Source organism: Limanda limanda, chromosome 11 (assembly GCF_963576545.1).
Source record: "Limanda limanda chromosome 11, fLimLim1.1, whole genome shotgun sequence".
In the NCBI taxonomy this organism is placed as follows: Eukaryota; Metazoa; Chordata; class Actinopteri; order Pleuronectiformes; family Pleuronectidae; genus Limanda; species Limanda limanda.
The window spans coordinates 23,924,694-23,943,344 of record NC_083646.1 but is presented as its reverse complement, the minus strand read 5'-3'; the positions used below and the strand labels follow the sequence as shown (position 1 = coordinate 23,943,344).

Here is an 18,651-nt window from a genome sequence, read left to right as displayed (position 1 = left end):
ACGAGAAGATCAATTTAACAGTTGAGGGTTGCGGTTAAACTTGCATTGGTAATGGCTGAGTTAGGGTTGTGGTTTTAGGAATTCATTCACATTAACTAATAGCACATCATCAGGAATATAGTGACATGTCTCTTTTTCTTTATGATGTGCACAAAGAGTTTCACACGCACAGACACTGAATGATAAAATGAACATCTTGTGTGCATTGTATGTCTGTATATATTTCATACAGTACGACCACTGTGAGTGTGCTGATGACACAAGAGAAACCGACTCTCCAGACCTGTAACTGTTAATGGAAATGTAATTGAAAGATGGCGGCTGCAATAAAATAAGTCAAACAATAACTTTTTGTCTTGATTCCATGCAGTGAGGAAATACTTGGCTGAAACTGTAAGAATAATCCACAGCAGAGCGCCTGTGCCTCCTCAGTGCCACAGCGGCTCATATATGTTAACATGGATTAGATGACGAAGAGAGTGAGATGACTGGGAGAAAGTGATGATAGACGATAAAGGAAATCATTAAATCTGGTTTGATAGTTTTGGTAAACATTTTCTATTTTAATCATGATCAAGTTTCTTGCCAAGTGTCAAATGACTAAATCCATATGAGTCCTGGCTCCATCTTCATACTTTACGAATGTAAGAATGGTATCAATCTTATGTCAATCTAGATCTAAGTATTCCCCAAAAACAATAAACATTTCTTTGGATTGCAGAGACAGAGTAACGTATGTGCAACAATGTAGATGAGAAGAGATTAGATGATTGATTTCAGTTTGGTTAGAGAGAAGCTGAGAGCAGTTGCATTCTGTCTGGACAAGCAAGGCAAGCAGTGTTTGACCAGTACAGCTCAAAGTAGACAGCAAATAGAAATATACTGAATCGGAGGAAATACAGTGTTATGATTCTCGGTCCTGTAAAAGATCTGATTTTGCCTTTTTACATCCATCTTGTAATTTACAGCCCACTTGTGGCCACAGTGGTTTATTACTGTTTCTGTCATTTTCACAGGAGCAGCTATGTTCAAGCGGCCAAGGCTGGAACTAGTGAACTAGAGCGGAGAGCAGAATTTCCTGGAGTAGACCTTGGCCCAGCCGGCATAATCACGGACCACCTGCAGGCAATCCCGCAGCCTACAGAAGTTATCCATGTCTTTTCCTCTGGTAATCTCTGGCTTGGACCAAACATCATGTCCCTGTTCTGAGTTCCGGTCCAAACATATGAGCAGCAGGAGTGCACTGGCTGGACTCCCAGACAGCAACAGGGGCAGGCGATCCCAGTCTGACTGATACAAGCAGGCGAGGAAGGTCATGCTCATGGTAGAATTACCTTCCTACCATGAGTGGGTTCCTGATTCCCTGGAGGACGGAAGGTTTACACCAAAGAAGTGTCACCTGGAAGTTCCGATAGAGACCCTTGGTGTGATCTAGCTCACCAACCAGAGTGCACTGGCCTTAGAGGGGGACAGGAGACTGGAGTGGTGGTCTCATCGCAAGACCAATCTGCCTTCATCTCCCCTCCAGCCAGTGGGCTTCGGGCCTGGGGTGTCATTATTCTGTCTCTGTGTAGAACTTTTGATATGAATTTGGACCCTTTGAGGAGACTTTTTTCAACTTCTAATGTGTTTGGAGTTTTATTGTGGGGGAAGCTGCGGCTCAAGAGGTGAAGCAGGTCGTCCACCAACCAGGAGCTCTGCACTCTCTCCCATCCTGTGACCATGAGCAAGATACTGGACCCCACATTGGTGCTGGTTCAATGACAGCAATGGCAACGAGGGGTGACAGTAGCTCGGCATCTGTAGGCTGCAGCAATGTGATGCCAGCAGTAGTTCCCCTGGTCACTAGGGGTTGTTCATGGGTTGCAGGCAGTGGGCGTCTCCCTTTAGTGACAGTTTTGGGTATCTGAGGCAGTGGGGTGGTGGAGTGATGGGGCTGTGCTGCACTGGGACCATCAGGGCAGACTGGAAAACGCTGGTGGGCCATGCCAGCCTTTCCAAGCGGCGTTGGGTCTGCTCAGGAACTTGCAAGTTCAAGATTCAGTTCTGCTTGCCTATCTATAAAAGTCAAGTGTAGTGATTATTTTATTATTGGTCAGGAGTCACACTTTGGGAATGCACAAAATACAGACAGTGGTAAATTAATTAAATTTGTCTAGTTGCAAAGGTACCTTAAAAATTGTTATATTCAGTGATCTGACCTGTAAACAAAAGAACTGTAAAATAAATAATAACACCACAACAACAGGTACTGCTTAAAATACAGTGATTATACAAACTACATAGAGCTGTAACTTTAAATGTTGAAAGGAGCCAGAGTTTACCTTACTCTACCAATTCTTAGTCTGTAATCCCTCACATTACTCCACCTATCATTTCTGCCCTAGCTTTCTGCATACAATGGACTAGGCTTTCATCCAGTTCAGTTTTATGGTCCCCCAACTCTGCACTACACACATGGATATACACAAACACAGAGACCACAAGAGAGAAAGAGAAAGTGTTCATACAATCTGCCAAGTAGATTGTTTATACGTTGCAAATGCACCCACTTACCTCTGTATTAAAAACTTGCCCACTGACATTATCTATGTTCTTTGTCTCTGCAGGATATTCATAGAACCACAGTTGCATGTAAATCTCTTAACAATGCTTTTATTGTTATTGTTATGAATATTAAGTTCGGTTGAAACAATAGCATACCTATTCAATTTGGTCTTGATGGTATATAGGAAAATAGTGGTCTGTTATTTAAGTAAATGTAGATATTACTTGTTGAGTACATCATGCAAAATGCTGAATTGTATCACATATAATAAAATGTTTGCTGTTTATGAATAGACTGTCTTGTAACGATGCATTGCTCTCTGTAAAGCATGTAAATGACAGATCCAATCAAGTACCCCTCAACATGTAGACTACATACAAAAATAACCACTCACACACTTGCACAAATAAATACATGAAATGATAGGAAAAACACAAATAAAAACTTCCAAACAAAGAAATGGTTGCGATAAGTGAAATTGTATGCACATATATGCCAGCAAGGGATGCTGGTATGCTACTCTGTTCAACAAAATACTCCTCAGAGTACTAGCCCTTGTTGGTGAACTTGAAAAAAGTAAAATGCAAAGCTCTTTAGCTGCTGAATGGATAGAATAGTTCTGAACAAAACATTGGTTTTACAGGTACTGTGAGACAAACACAGACTCAGACACCAACTGATTAGAATCTGGTGCTCAAAGGTTAAAGGTCACTCTGCCCTCACAAAACCCAAGTTTGGCTTGAACTCAAGAATTCATGCATTAATTATGATAAAACCTCAACAAATTTCTAATAGTACATGAATAATGACATTTTATTTCCAAAAAGTCAAAGTCAAATTCATTGTTATTTCACAATGAGTGCAAAAACACTTACTATAGCTGTGTCCCAGTTCAGGGGCATGCAACTCAGCCCCTCAGATTTCTAACCTGTTCGCAATGAATCCTGGGATAGGATGGCCGGAGACACATCCACCTGCTGGATCCTTTGTTGCTCTGGAATGGAATGACGTATTTGTTCATGTGCATATGAAGCAGCCTTAGAAATGGGACGGTGTATTCACGCTGCTGTGACGCACTCTGTCTTCAAAGGCAGCCTCCTAAGGATGTGGCCCCAGAATTGAGACACAGCTCATAAATCAAGAACAGAGAGCAAAATTGCGACCTAATTTCCTGCAACGTGAATTATTAGTGAATGCCTGCCACCATGAGGCAATATTTTTAGTTTCAGCTTTTTTCAATTCTCAGTGATTGTAAGTTCATCATGTTCAAGAAATATTTCATGCGATTGAAGATTTTGTAAACTGCATATAAATTATACAGTCAAGAGCATCCAACAATAAAATAAAAAGCACTTTTTTCCCATGACACTCCCTGTGTCTAAACCCATCCATACAGGAATCAGACTACAGTAAGGGAGTGACAGTTCTCCAAATCCACTGCTCAATTGAGACCGCAGGCGTGATCACTCAATGATGGTTGCACCAAAATAAAACACGATATGTGCAGTTAGAAGATAATAAAGTTGTATGTAACGTGTTAGAATGTGTTAGAGGTAGAGTGTTCATTTTGTGATTTACGTGTGTTTTAGTGGAAATTGTTAATCGGAAAATGAGTTCCACTGATGAGAGCTTGTGTCATGTTCTGAAGATGTTTACACGTCAAGGTGTATTAATGAGAAGGGGGGACTTACTATAAAATGGTCTAACTTGAACTTGAACTAACTTATATGTGCAAAACACAGTTATTTTTCAACATAAAGAATCCATCAATTCCAACATAACACCCAGTCTGTTGTTGTTTTAACTTTCTGCTGCTTTGAATCTATACTGTGGCTTTCTGTAAATACAGTGATGCAAATTAATGAATTATCAAGGCAGATCCCAGCTGAGTCCCTCCTGTGCTCTCCTCCCATGCCTACATCCCACTTGGATAACCAGACATTTAATTCAATCACTTCCAAGTGCAAACTTAAACCTTAATTCAATTGTTCTATGCAACACAGGACGTTCAGTTTGTGATGCAAAAAGATCTATTATGTACTTGTTTGTTACAAATGTCACAATTGTTTTGGCACAAGTTGGACTATTCTTTTCTGTATTTGCCCTTTGAAGAAGAAACCCTTTTGAACATGGTGCCCACCAGCTGAGGAAACTCAAACAGCTGGTATAGTTATTCCTGGATTTCATGACCAGTGGTTCAACCGGGAAAAATGGCTATCGTGTCACAGAAAGTAACATTTTACAGGTGGGGTCACGAAGGATTGATTGCATATACAGTACTCAGTGCTGTGTGCTAGTTTTGCATCGAGGACGGTAACACACATTAACTAAAGTGGCTCTGATGAGAAGGAGAATAGATGGAAATACAAGTAGTGTAACCCAATTTTAAACAACATAATCCAATATAAAAACTGTGACACACTGTTCCATTCAGTTTTTATTATATAGAAGTGTTTTATAAATATAACTGAGTCCAAAAGCAAGTGATCAAAAAAAAAATTGGCTTCTATCTGGACCCACAGTGAGTCCTGTCTCCCCAATGACCATGACATAAAGTTTCATCATTTGGCTGACCAGAAATCATACTGGAGATTATAGACAGATTAAGACCCCCCCATGGGCTCTGGCTTCGTAAGGGTCACTACACTAATCCTTAACATCTTTTGAGAAGTGTTTGTTGAGAGTTTTTTTTTTTTAAAGCTGCAGACAAACATTTGAAAAAGCAAATGGGACTTTTGAACAGACACCATAGACGTGTTTATGTTCTTATTATAGTCCTTTCAGTCCACATGGAGGACTCACACAGTTGGTGAACTTGGAACAAAGTTACCACACTGACTGCTTGGACGGCCACACAGAGCCTTGTCTACGCTTTCTGATGAAGAAATCTCCAACACGAGGACCCTCCCGTAATCTTGGATGCTCACTTGAACAAAAGGATATACAGTTTATAAATTCACTCTCAGTTATTGCAGTGCATCTAACTGTGGGAAACCAGATGATAATGGACTGGCATCAACCATGGACTGAAGAAACAGAACTGATCGTATGAGAAGACCTAATGTTTCTATAACTAATACTCCCACAGTCAACCAGCTTTATTCCACTGACTAGGTACAAGTTGGCAACATGTGAAATAAGGTGGTTTGGACATCCACTTAAAGAAACAAGTGTCTTCTACTTCATTCCATAAGATATGTCTGGATAAACTTGAAAATTACTTGAAATCTCTGAGTTACTGATTATCTTTTACAGTCATAGTTTCTAATCCTCTGCTCTGATTGGCCAGTTGCTTCCAGCATATGTAGGAAATATTGGCCTCCACTCTCACTTTATCTGGCTTTGTTAAGGGTCTCTCTCTCTCTCTCTCTCTCTCTCTCTCTCTCTCTCTCTCTCTCTCTCTCTCTCTCTCTCTCTCTCTCTCTCCCAGTCTGTACCACCACTCCCCTGATCTCTGCAGAAAGTTACCCAACCATTGGTCCAACTGGATTATGATGTAAACACAGGCAGTGCGCCACCTCTCTAAAGCCTCACGCACCTCCTTTTGCTTTTTCACAACATCTTTGCCAACTGTTCTGCTTAGTAACAAAAAACAGGCATCCAGGAATTATCAGACACCCCAACTCTGGCTGCATCATTAATTACGATCATTAGGGGATTGTTCACAGCAGAGCTCAGTGGATCTTGCAATTATCAAGATGTCTTCAAAAAATAACAAGAAACTAGAATCAACACCACACACAAGTGTATGCCTATACTATGTTAGTAGACCTTCATCCTTAACCACTGAAATCGAATGAGCCAATCTCTGAGTCCAAGTGACAACTGGTCAAAATGGAGGAACTTCCCTGAATGCAGACTTGAGCCAAAAACACAGTGACATTGACCTTTGACCTTTGACCACTCGCTAGTTCATATTTGAGTCTAAGTGAATGTTTAGAAATTTAAAGACATTACCCGGAGATGTTCCAGATATTGCATTTACAACACAAAATAATCTGCTGTGTGAGATCAAAGCGTCCTTGACCACCAGTTCATCCTTTGATTTCAACTGAATATTTGTATGACTTTTTATGAAATTCCCTGAAGGTGTTCCAGAGATATCATGTTCAAAACAAAGGGACAGGCAGAGAGACAGACAGACAAACCAAAAATATAATGCCTCTGGGCCACTGGCTGTGCAGTGGCATGAAGATGAATGTATTAATAGTTAAGTCGAGCTGAATCATGATGGAATGGAATTAAATTCTACTTGTGACCACATTGTTTTCATCATTATGCATGACATTTAAAAAATGCATGTTATGGCATTTTTTTCTGAAATGGATATGTAATTCTCATTCCTCAGAAATCATTCTTATGCTCTCAGTGCACTGGAAGTGCTCAGTGGCAAAAGTGACATTTCCTCCAGCCTCCGACACAATGGCATCCGTCTGAGATTGTGCATCACTGTCTCACCGCTCCACTGCCTAATGGTGCCGGTGCTCGTTAACATATTTCCACAAAATCCCTCATCGCCCGTCAGGGAAAAATGTTGGATGCAACAGGCATCTGTCAAAGTCAGCAAAAGGGATTCCATTTCTTCTCCCCCTATGTGCCCTGGTACATGGTGGTTGAGATAAATAAGAGCAAACTCAAAGGGGAGCTTCTTCGGAGCAGTTGAGTAGGGTCATACTGTTCCAATTTAAGTCTTTTAAGTGGAAAATTGAAAACATCAGCAAACAACACGTTAGAGCTCCGTGACTTTTCCCTTCCTTGTTGACTTAGGCCTTGCAGTGAACAGCTCCACAGTGATCATGTTTTCTGTTTGTACACAGGGCCAAGTGTTCAGTAATGGACGAAAAGGTCCTGTTATATGTTTGTGTTCTATGTGTACGTCATGTATCACCTCATCAGGCCGGAATTAGTGACCTCTGTCTTTTGCGTGGATCACATTGTTTACTTGCTTCCTAAGATTGAATGGTGTGACCAGGACACGTTTCCATGAAAACCAGAATTTCTGATTACCTTAACCTGAATAAGGTCATACTCAGAATAAACAATAATCAGATGTGGAGTATTCCCATTTTAGGCAAAACATGTATGTCTCCTAATCACATTATAACATCCAATAATTAGTAAGAATCCAGGACATAATTTTCCCTTTCTTTAACTTTGTTAGATATAGTTGATTTCTCAATAAGTAATAAGGCATGCGAATTAAATGATATTTAAATAAAAATCCAGATCTAGTGAATTTAAATGTGGTGGTTTCATAAGGGAAGTGTGGCTTCATGATCGAAGTATGTACTCTGAACTGAGTGCCATTCTTGTTCAGAATAAAGTCAATAGTCTGAATATTGCTGTCCATGTAAACGTAGTCATGGAGTCTGGAGTACGAAATGTCAATGTCAATTGGCCAGACACTGGTCCATAATCTCAGATTATACTGTTTTATAATGTGACAGTGATCCCACTGCATTACAGATATGAACTAGAGACTTTATAGACGTTTATATTTGTGCTTATGTATTATATCAGGGTGATTCACTTTGATTTTGAATCAAATCAAATTGTCCCCAGAGATAAAGTGTTTTGCGTATTTAACTTGATGATTATCCTTCTTCCATGTGCCATTTCTCTGTTTCAAAGTCAGGAAGCATGTAATTGACTTAAGTGTCTTGGATATTTTCACAAAGACATTGGCGAAATCAGTCAGTCTTGCATCCTTAAACATCAAAGAAGAAAAGGATTGAATGATATACGAGACATAGAGAAAGAGAAGCCAATGGAATCATCATCATTGTAATTTCAATTATTATTTTTAAGTGGTAGAATGTCTGGGTTGTGTCCAGTTACAATTCTTACTGCATGTGAAGCTTAGGGATGATTAGTCGACAATGACGAGCTGTCTGACGTATTCATCAACTACATAGAACAGAATTGTGACCAGCGGTGGATATCTCAACTCACATGACCTTGTAGATGTGTTGGAGAAAAGATGGTGACAGCGCAAGATGAAACTGAAATTGTGGAGGGATTTTATTTTGCTACTTTTGTTGCAGAAGGATCTCATTGCTGCCACAGCGAGTTTTGCAACCACTGCGTAAACTGGAGCCAATTGCATACAGATGAACCGATGTGATTCGTATTGTTTCAGAAAATGCTCAAAGTATAAAATATGTGTTCACAAAGAGGCCTGGCAGTGTCACTAATGATCTCCCTGTAGCTCGGCAAAGTCGCCACGGTCAACTGAGAGGGAAGTATCTGCCCAATGAAGCACACACGTGTTAAATGATGACCAGAAGAGACCAGGTCAACATAAGGGTCAGTCCTCCCAAATCACATAAATTAACATATTTTCTCTTTTTCTCTAAAAGGGAATTGGCCATGTGAAGATATGAGGACTGTTCTTCAACTGCAAAGAGTGCAAGTTAAAACTGTTGACAACAAGTTATGTGGATGACCCACATTAACTGATGTTGTTTCTCAAAAGTCACATGTTTAAACTAGCATGTGTAAATACTTTCAATTGTCTGGGTTTTAAGAGGTTTATTCCTCTGACCCTCATATTGACAACCCAGCCATACACACAGAGCTGTGTTCCACGATGTATTTCCTCTGGCAATTGGTTCCCTGCAGGTGTTGACCTACAAGAGTGCAACCCCATACTGATGCTCTTACCGTAAATGATCGTCTGTGTGTGCCACAAAATGAATAATGCATTTGCTTAAACAAATACTAGTTTTGCAACATCACATTATGATACACAATAACACACGCAGACAAACTTGCCAATAAAAACAAAAAAACGCAGAGATACACATGTACATCTGTTTTCTTTGGGGTTTTTTCAACACCAATCAATCAGTGATATTGTATTGAAAACTATCAAGAGGTTTTCTAACTACAACGTCCAAGTTGGCCCCTTGCTGTGTCATTGATCATACATTTGATCTGATTTATGAGCTTGAGTCTGTCATGACCTCACCATTCAAAGGGTTAGCAGCTGGAAAACAAAAATACTAATATGTTAGATGAAACCCAAAGATTATAAAAGGTAAGTGAATCATTTTATATTTTAAATTAAGAGTTACGAAGGTCATGCATACAAGACAGGGGTTATTTACCTATACTGCAACCAGCCACCAGGGGGAAATCAGGATGGTTTGGCCTCACTTTTGTGTTTGATTTTGTGGCTGCAATCCACTGCTCACCTCCATTGTCCAATCACACAGGTGGGTTAATGCGTGCTCCTCAGAAATCACTCAGCATTCGCCTGCTGCGTGTACATGTTCAGCTTCCACTGTGTCTGTGTGAGAGGAAGTGTGTCTGACGTTTCGCTGTGCGCCCGTTCCGCTGCCCATTCATCCACACCACACAGAGCCTGCCAGAATTAAAAGCTAGAGGGCTAATTAGTGTTTGGCCTTTGGTTTTTCCTCTAACGACCCCATGGTGCTCTGTGTCCTGATTGGCTCTGACAGCGCAGGCCAGCAGCTAATTGGATCAACACAATTACCCACATTCTTAGCATGTTGAAGGTTTTTCTTCATGTGGTAAATTTCCCTCGAAAATCACACAAATACAGACATGAATCCACATAGACTGCACACATAAACATCCATGTGCACAGTGGAACTCACACACAACTACTACTATAATGGCTGACCCAAGTCTTCATCTGTCGGCACACTTTTTGTTGATGATGAAGGTAGTGTGAACAGTTAGCAAATCTTTTTATTTGTTGAGTAAGTAGAGAATTAGGGGAAGTTAAGATGAAGTGTCGGCTAAGTACTTTGTTGACAGCTCATAGAAATCCTGTTTCAACTCCAGTTTCGTAACTGCAAATCCAACATGTCAAATATTTCACTACCTCTGTGTCTCGACTGTTTTTACAACCACTTACTTATGTCTTGTATTTATGTCTTGTATTCAGCAGTCTTTCCCGCAGCTTTACTTCTTTTGTTTTTATTCTTCCTCAATTTCTCCTGCTAAAATAAACAAGTCTCTTTCTTGCCTCACCTCCTTTGTTTTTTCTGTGTGTTTTAGAAATTCTTATCATAAAAGAAGCAAACATGATATGATGTACCTTGAAAATGTAATCTAGCCACTAGGAGAAAACGTACTTGTGATGTGTGAATATTTATTTCTATCAACATATAATTCAAAAATTATTAAAAATAAAAATATATTTTGACCTACTCACAAATTTGGAACAGATGTGGCAATATACCATGAAAATTACTCCATTATATCCACAATAGCTATTTCAGCAAAAAAACTATGCAGAAATAAACTGCGAATACCTCCACTAAGCTCCAACAGTTCTAAACATTAAATAAGGTGTACCAAATTTCACACACACATAGGTATTTGTCCTCTAAATATGCCAGATTTAATTATCTGAGAAATGATTGAAAAAAAGCCCTTTCTCGCAATGTTAAAGAAAGTGAAAAAACAAATCCTGGATCCACCCCTTGATCCGGATCTGCAGCACAATGTAATGGATTCTTCTCTGACCCTTACTGCATCATTGCTGCAAGTTTTGTGGTAATCCACTCTGTTGTATTGTATTATCTGGCTTACAAACGAATGTACAAACCAACCAGGAAACAAACAACCCTGGGTGAACATATATATATATATATACAGTAGATAGATAGATATTTGTAGTTAGGATGAGAGACCAAGGATGTGAAAACATAACATAACAAATACATCTTATTTGACAGAAATGTAGTGAGTGAGTAAAAAGGAGTGATGAAGAAAGAGTGTCTGTTTATGAGAGGCTACAGAGCAAAACCACTTCAGTTCATCTGCTGCTCATTTGGCTTGAATTAGCATGCAGCCCCCTCTAGCTCCAGCTTCCTCTTTCTCTACCTCCCTCCTTCCCTACCTCCTCTGTCTTTGACACAGTTACCTCCAGTAGCCTCTCTGGTGAGTGTGTATAAGAAAAAAAAAAGAAGAGTAGGCCGCGGAACATACAGTGTGTGTGCGTATGTGCATGTGTGTGTATCTAGCCTCCCGCTGCCTTTTCTTTTTCTTTAACAGACCACCACCAAGGCAGGACCCCCCCCTCATCTGTTTCAAGGCATTTAACGCAAACACACACACACACACACTGAACAAAGCCCCCACAGTTCGTCATTCCACGGAGCTGCACAGGGATTGAGGTTTGTAAATGGTTACATATTCCCTCAGCTGCATGGATATAATGAGCACTCTCAAGGATTTCAACATGTCATGAAATTATGGCTCTGAGCTGATCCATTTTCACATGAAAGAAAAAGCATGTCCTTTGCTGCTACATGGTGGAATTGAATGAATATCCCGCCAACACAAACATGTTAATGGCATTATTACTTCACCAGACACCAATAGAGTTTTGTTCAACTTTTTAAAAGTTTGTCGTTCAATTGTCAACGAGTTGTAGGTTGTTTAACTCAGTTAAAATGTCAAATACTTTTGTCCACATGAGGTGGTGCTTGTGTGACTCTGAGTGTAACAAGTCCATTTAAACTGCTGTGACCTTTCATTTTAAGATGACATCCCCCTGTAGACACACACACATTTATGGTCTGATTATTAATATAGGTTCTCTTATGACCACTGGTGTTTCCACTCACTCTGATTAGCTGGGGGTCCCCTCAGGATCAGCCCTTATTGAGTCATTTGGGGTCCTTCTACTGTCAAACCACCCAATGATGAATATAGTGCATGTGGCCTTTGACTCCTGCTGCCGACCACGCCCTCTGACGCTCTACTGTATTTCTTCCTCATACAGTATTTAAAGTAAAAAAGGTAATGAAAACAGACACAACATGCAAGAGGAATCAATCTGACACTATGATGTATTTGATTGATAAATCATGACGGAAATTATCTGAGGGCAATTGAGCAGAATCAGGCTCAGGGTTGCTGTCCTCTGCCTCAACCAGTTGAATTGAGCAAGTGACAATAATAATAATAATAATTATTATTATTATATAGAGAAATAAAAGTTTCAATAAGGACAGACCTCAATTGAAGTATGAGACGTGATATAAATCAGTTTGGTGCCTGGACTCTGCATGATGTCTTCAAGTTTAAAATGGGGTGTGTCCACATAATAAAGGAAGACCTTGACCAAGTCACTGAATATGGAGACTGGAGGTGATTGGGGAGATGGAAGATCGCAGCAAATCACTGCACTGACAGCTGACAGTGAGAGAGGAGAACAGATATAAAGTGTGACAGCAACTACATGATTAGCTGCTTTAGATCATGGCCCAATATGATTGGATCACAGTTAATATCCCATAGTCAGCTGATTAGAGGAGGCAGGAGTCATTGAAAAAGTCTTCCTGATTGAACTAATGATTAATCTAAACATCATTTTTGATCGAAAGAGAGGGAGCAGATCAAAAGGGACACCCGGAATTCTTGTGTGTCAGTCTGAAATCAGACATTTGTCATGACTTACTGTTACCCTGATCAAATTGGTCAGTCTGGGCCAGTGACAAGAATTCCAGTTTTATCAGAATTTAGGACCAGGGGATTTCAAGACATCTGGCTTTTTATGACAGATTGATATAAATTTTATAATTTGATCAGTTTTCAGCCTTTATATGCACATACAGTATCAGAAAAAGGAAAATGACCTACATGACTGCAAATACATAAAAGAGAAAAGCAGAGGTTCAATGATTGAGCCCTGGGGTACTTATTATTTTTTATTAAAATATACTGATACAGAAATGTTATAGGAAAAAGTGTTTTTTGAAATAAATAGAACTTTGCTCCAAAATTGTTTAACATATGGAGTTCACAGTCATTTGAATCCTTGGCAGGGCTGGGGAATTTGTTTCCTATGGATCCTACCGATATAGTAGTCTTGAGAGTTTCTCTTTCAGTAGCAGAGCTATTGTGCACAGTTCCACGAGCATATGCCAAACCTACAATCCATATCTTTCTGTTCACGTTGTTATTTGTGTGTATATGCTGAGAGTGAAAAAATAACAATTATAACTTTTTATAGCAACTTTCAAGGGACCCAAGGTCGCCTTACATATATAGGAGGAAAGGAAACATTTAAACTGACAAAGACAAGGTGCAAAGAAGTTGTTTTTTGTTTTTTTTTACAGATTGTATTACGCCAGATCATATACATATTTAAAAAGATGAGTTTTGAGTAGTTCTTTAAGTGTCCAGAGGGATGTGGCATTGCGAATCTCCATTGGCAGAGCATTCCAGAGAGTGGGGGCTGCCAAGCTGAAAGCTCTTTCCACAATCTGGTGTTGGGGATGGTGAGCAGAATCCGGTTGAAAGATCGCAGGTTGAAGAAGGCCGGATATATACTGCAGAGCGGCCATGGAGAGATTTGTAAGATACATTTTAAAGAATTAAATCATTCAACATATAATATAGATACAGATAGATGACATGATCTAAACAATCTTTCACTCTGAAATTCAAATTTGCACCAGTTATTCTATGTTTATATCTCTGGCACCTTATATGATCAGTATATAACTACTTTTTTTGATCATTTTTTCTTCCCTAATTGTCATGGTGTGACCATCACAAGTCAGATAAATCCATCCATCATCTAAACCACTTATCCTTTGATGGACACAGGGGGGCAGAAGTTAATCCCAGCTGACATTGGGCGAGAGGCAGGATATACCTTGCACACGTCGCCAGCAAAACACAGGGCTGACATACAGAGACGAACAACCACATTCCAGAGACACAGGGAGAAAATTCAAACTCCAAACAGAAAGGCCCTGTTTCAGCCAGTGGTTAGCATCACTGTGTCGCTCATTTAGATAAATAAAGGGAGCTATAATGACATTAAGATAAGGTATGATACATGCACAAATTATGTACAAAAATATGATACATAATCTGGTTGTTACTGTGGTGTTCACATAACAGGCCTGCGATTAAGTTTACCTTCCCTGTGTCACATAAACCCCAAACACAACTACGATTCTACGATTAATGTGACGTGTGTGTTTAGCCAGCGGAGTTGTCCGGCTGACGGTGGCTCGTTAGAGCACTGACGGCATGTGTGCACGGTCACATACGGTTATAACGAGCTTTCATAACGGCGCTGTCACGACTTTAATTCGACTTCTATCTTGACACAGTTTCTATAATACCGTCAGGTTAGAAGCAAACACTGGGTAGTAGTTAGTGTCGGGAGTCCCTGCTGACTGTGTGGAAGCTGGGGGGGAAGCTAGCTAGCTCCGTGTAGCCTCAAGCAGATTCAAGCTGTGGAATCAGCAACACAGTTGGGAAAAAAGACCTGGGAACCGCTGCGCTAAGAAACGATAACATCAGCATTTTGACACGCTGGGTGTCACTTTATTTAGTTCTGTTAGTTGCCATGGTTCAGTGTGTGGGAGGCAAGCCGACAGAGGTAAACAAACACACGTGGACTTCTTCTTCCCAGCAATGGGGTAGGCTTCTCTGAGCTCGTCTTCCGTTGCGCCACCTACTGTTTGGCGGTGAATTGTTTTCAGACAGATTGTTGTCGGAGAAGCAAAAATCTAAAAGACTCTCTGCTATCCGTGTGTGCCTCTCCGCGAAACGGATACGTAGAAGCATACTGGAGCCTTTAGGGTATTGGTGGGTCTTCTTTCACCTTGGAAAAAAATTATGAATGGTCAAAAACAAAAACATACAGTAAGGACTGATTAGTCAAAAGGAGTTCAGCACCTTTCCCCAATGATCCGGATTTGTTAATCGGAATTTTGAAAACTGAATTTGAATTTATCATGATGTATTCAGTTTCAAGTTTATTGGAATTCAGAACTAATAAATTACATTTCAAAATGATATTTACATTCAGTCATGAAAAAATTCAAATTAACTTTACAAATTCATATTAATCATTAAACCTGTTATCTGTATTGTCACTTCTATTCCAAAGTACTGCTGGATTTTGTTACGAGTACACAGCCTTCCTGTTCTAAAAGTTGTTATCGTGTAGAGTAACTGCATATCATTGATTAAGGTTACAAATTATGTCTTTACTTGCCTCTTGTTTAGGAAAGAACAGTCGTGGAGGAAGTCGAGGAGGCAGTCAGCCGTAAAAAAAAAAGCAAGAGGAGCAGTCATTAAATGGAACCCAGCTTTAGCCGGTTGGACGCAGGTGAGACTTTAATGAGTCATGATGAGTGATGGTGTATGAATCCCATGTCATGTCTGGAATTCTGACGTTGGATAAGAAAAAGGTTCACCTTGAGTCAAAATGATAGATTTAGCATTTGATTAATAATAGTCCTATAAGGTTTTTGATTGATGGCAGTCAGTGGATTACCTTTGTTTCAATAGTCAACAGTCTCACAATCATCTTGGACAGGAGACATGGCAACATTTCTGAAACAGATATCAAGATTTTTGAGATTGAAAACTGAAAGTAAAGATCAACACCGTACCAAAAAGAGGAGAGTCAGGTGTGCAAAGAATAAATGGCGAAAAGTGTATATAAACAGTTAACTTTGACTGGAATATAATAGCATAATGCAATTAGTGCTACATGAAATCGACAATCCAGTGACATCATTTGTTTTTGACAAGAAAAGCATATCAAGTTTCTACATGTGTTTGATATTGAGCACAATGTCCAAAAGACATCCAGCGGCTGACCATAGTGTTGTTTTTTATACCAAACACGGATGTGAATCATTCTTCCCTGCATCACTCAGTCTCTGTTTCAACATTCACCAACTGTAAAAGCGCCTGTGGACAAGGTTAACTTGATGTTGAGAAAGCACTTAGGATCAAAGAGACCACCAAATGGCATTAAATGCTCCAGCCTGCAGACACTGAAGGTAGTACAGTGCGGTCCACCTTCTCAGAGCTGCTGCAGATGTCCAGTGGTTTTTATTTTGGGTTAGAGCGGGGACAGAGGCTAACCAACTGACGGTTAAGAAAGAGTCTCCCAGCTTTTATAGAGACGGGGAAAGGAAACCAGAATGCCACTCAATTTCCTCCTCCAGCTGCCTCACACACACACACACCCAGGCTCACATACATGCCACTAAAAATTGATGAGAAGGGGGTTGACTGCGGCCACATTTACAAGAAGACTCGACTCAACAGCAGCCTACAGATTCTCAGGCAGATTTATGACGGATTATGTTTCAGTTTGGGGTTAGGGAATATCCATGTATTCACAAATACTCTGATCTTATCAATTTCTGTCTTAAATTTGTGATTGTATCATCTATCAAAATATAGATAACAGACAATGAATAGCCTCAGACAGGAAAGGGGCACCACTGTGGGAGTTTCTGAATAATTCAGTGGGTCCAAGTGTCCGGAAACTTGACATGATATTGTAAAATTTATGAAAATAACCAAACTAGAAATCACCCAGAGACTCTATCTGGATCCAGATCTGCATTACAATTGGCATAGTGACAAAACAATTATGCAGATACTTGAAAAATCCCAGATGTGGCTTTGTAAAAGCATGAATTATTCTAACATATTTGTTCTTGAGATTGTGTTATGTTGCTGTGGCCGACATATTGAAACAAATGTCATAGACATTTGCAGGGTCAGTCACCTTCAAAGTTATTTCTACACAGTATAGAGTTATTGCAGAAAAGAGAAAGGAAATGATTTGTCAACCAAACACATAAAATCAATAGTAATTAAACATTTCCATTGTCACCATAATACATTACATATGCAAGAAGATTTAATTGCCAAACAAATCTGAAAGCTTTTTCGTGAATGAAGCAAAAATGTTATCAGTAACACATGGTCTTCAAAGGCTAAAGAGTTTGGTCTTGATACTAGAAGGAAGCAAAACAATGTCTAATCATGTTCCACTTGTTTGTTTTGACTGTATGATGTGGTCAACTGCCACCAAAACATCAGATCTTATGCTGAAACAGTCAATTAAAGTAAAGATGGATTAAGATCCTCTTAAACTCTTCTGTTCTGGGGGATAGACAGTTTAGACACTAGGCAATAAAGGAATAATATTATAATTTGTCTTTCCTCTAGTGTGCTACATAGTTTTTTCGGTGCATATACAAGTTCTGCAAGGTCCTCCTCAAAATCCACAAGAAACGCAGCTCCTGCTGAAATGTCTTGTCAGTAGTCCGGCAGATAATTTTGAATGTTAGCAGTTAACCTGGCACGCTCCCTTACAAAGCTAGGTGAGGTGAGAGCAGAGGTTGGCATTTCATAAACACACTAGAAGTGGTTGACCAATCACAACAGAGAAGGAGGGGCATTAAAGAGACAGGAGCTGAAACCAAGTGTTTCAGACAGAGGCTGAAAAGAGAAGCAGCAGCAATGGACAATATGAGGACAGTGATGCGCTTTCTGAATTGGAGTATGTCAGACTTTACAACTAATAATCAAACTTATAACTATGTCCCTGAATATGAGGATAATAACTCTCATTTAAGATATTATTGCATTGTCCAAAAATCAAGCACATTGTATTGTGAAAGGTAAAACAAGATCACGTGATATGAAGATTTGAAACTTGGACCATCATGCATGAAAAGATTGCAACTTTTTAACTAGACAGATACATTCAGTACATTGACATGAAGATAGTGCAGAAAATGGACAATTACACACAAATAAATACAGAAATCAAAGGTAAAATAAGTTCAGTCTCCAATGAAAGGCTATTTCTTTATTACTACATGTATTTATTTATACTAATGTAATTATTTTGTCCTTCATACACACAGTGCTACAGTGCTCTTTATTAATGAAAAAAGAGCTGTATAGTGTCCATTCATCTAAGTGATGACCTCCTTAATGGCGAGCCAAAACTGAATTTGTTACAAAACACCAAGAGGAAACAGCATGAAATCAGGTAGCACTCCAGATCCCATACTGGACATCAAACAAAGTTCTCAGGGTTCAAACAATTTTCCCCATCAACGACCAAATATCCATTCACCCCTCTTCCCGTCCATTATTCAGGGAGGCTGTTTAACCCGTGTCTGTGACCATGGGTCGGCCATTCAATCACCAGTAAATCTGAGTGAATCAAGCTGGAATAAATCCTGCTTCCCAGGTGGGTCCAATTCAAGTTGACTGGCCAGGTTGCAGTCACAGCAGTGCCCCTGTTCACTCTTTCGCAGGGTTTGGTTCACTTG

The 18,651-nt window shown here is 39.7% G+C and overlaps 1 non-coding gene across 1 annotated transcript; it reads left to right on the top strand.

The window, feature by feature from the left end:
- Window positions 1–15,673: 15,673 nt before the first annotated feature.
- Window positions 15,674–15,737, top strand: LOC133014823 (small nucleolar RNA SNORD113/SNORD114 family). The gene has a single exon (XR_009681499.1). It is a non-coding gene; the product is annotated as a small nucleolar RNA SNORD113/SNORD114 family (small nucleolar RNA).
- Window positions 15,738–18,651: the final 2,914 nt, after the last annotated feature.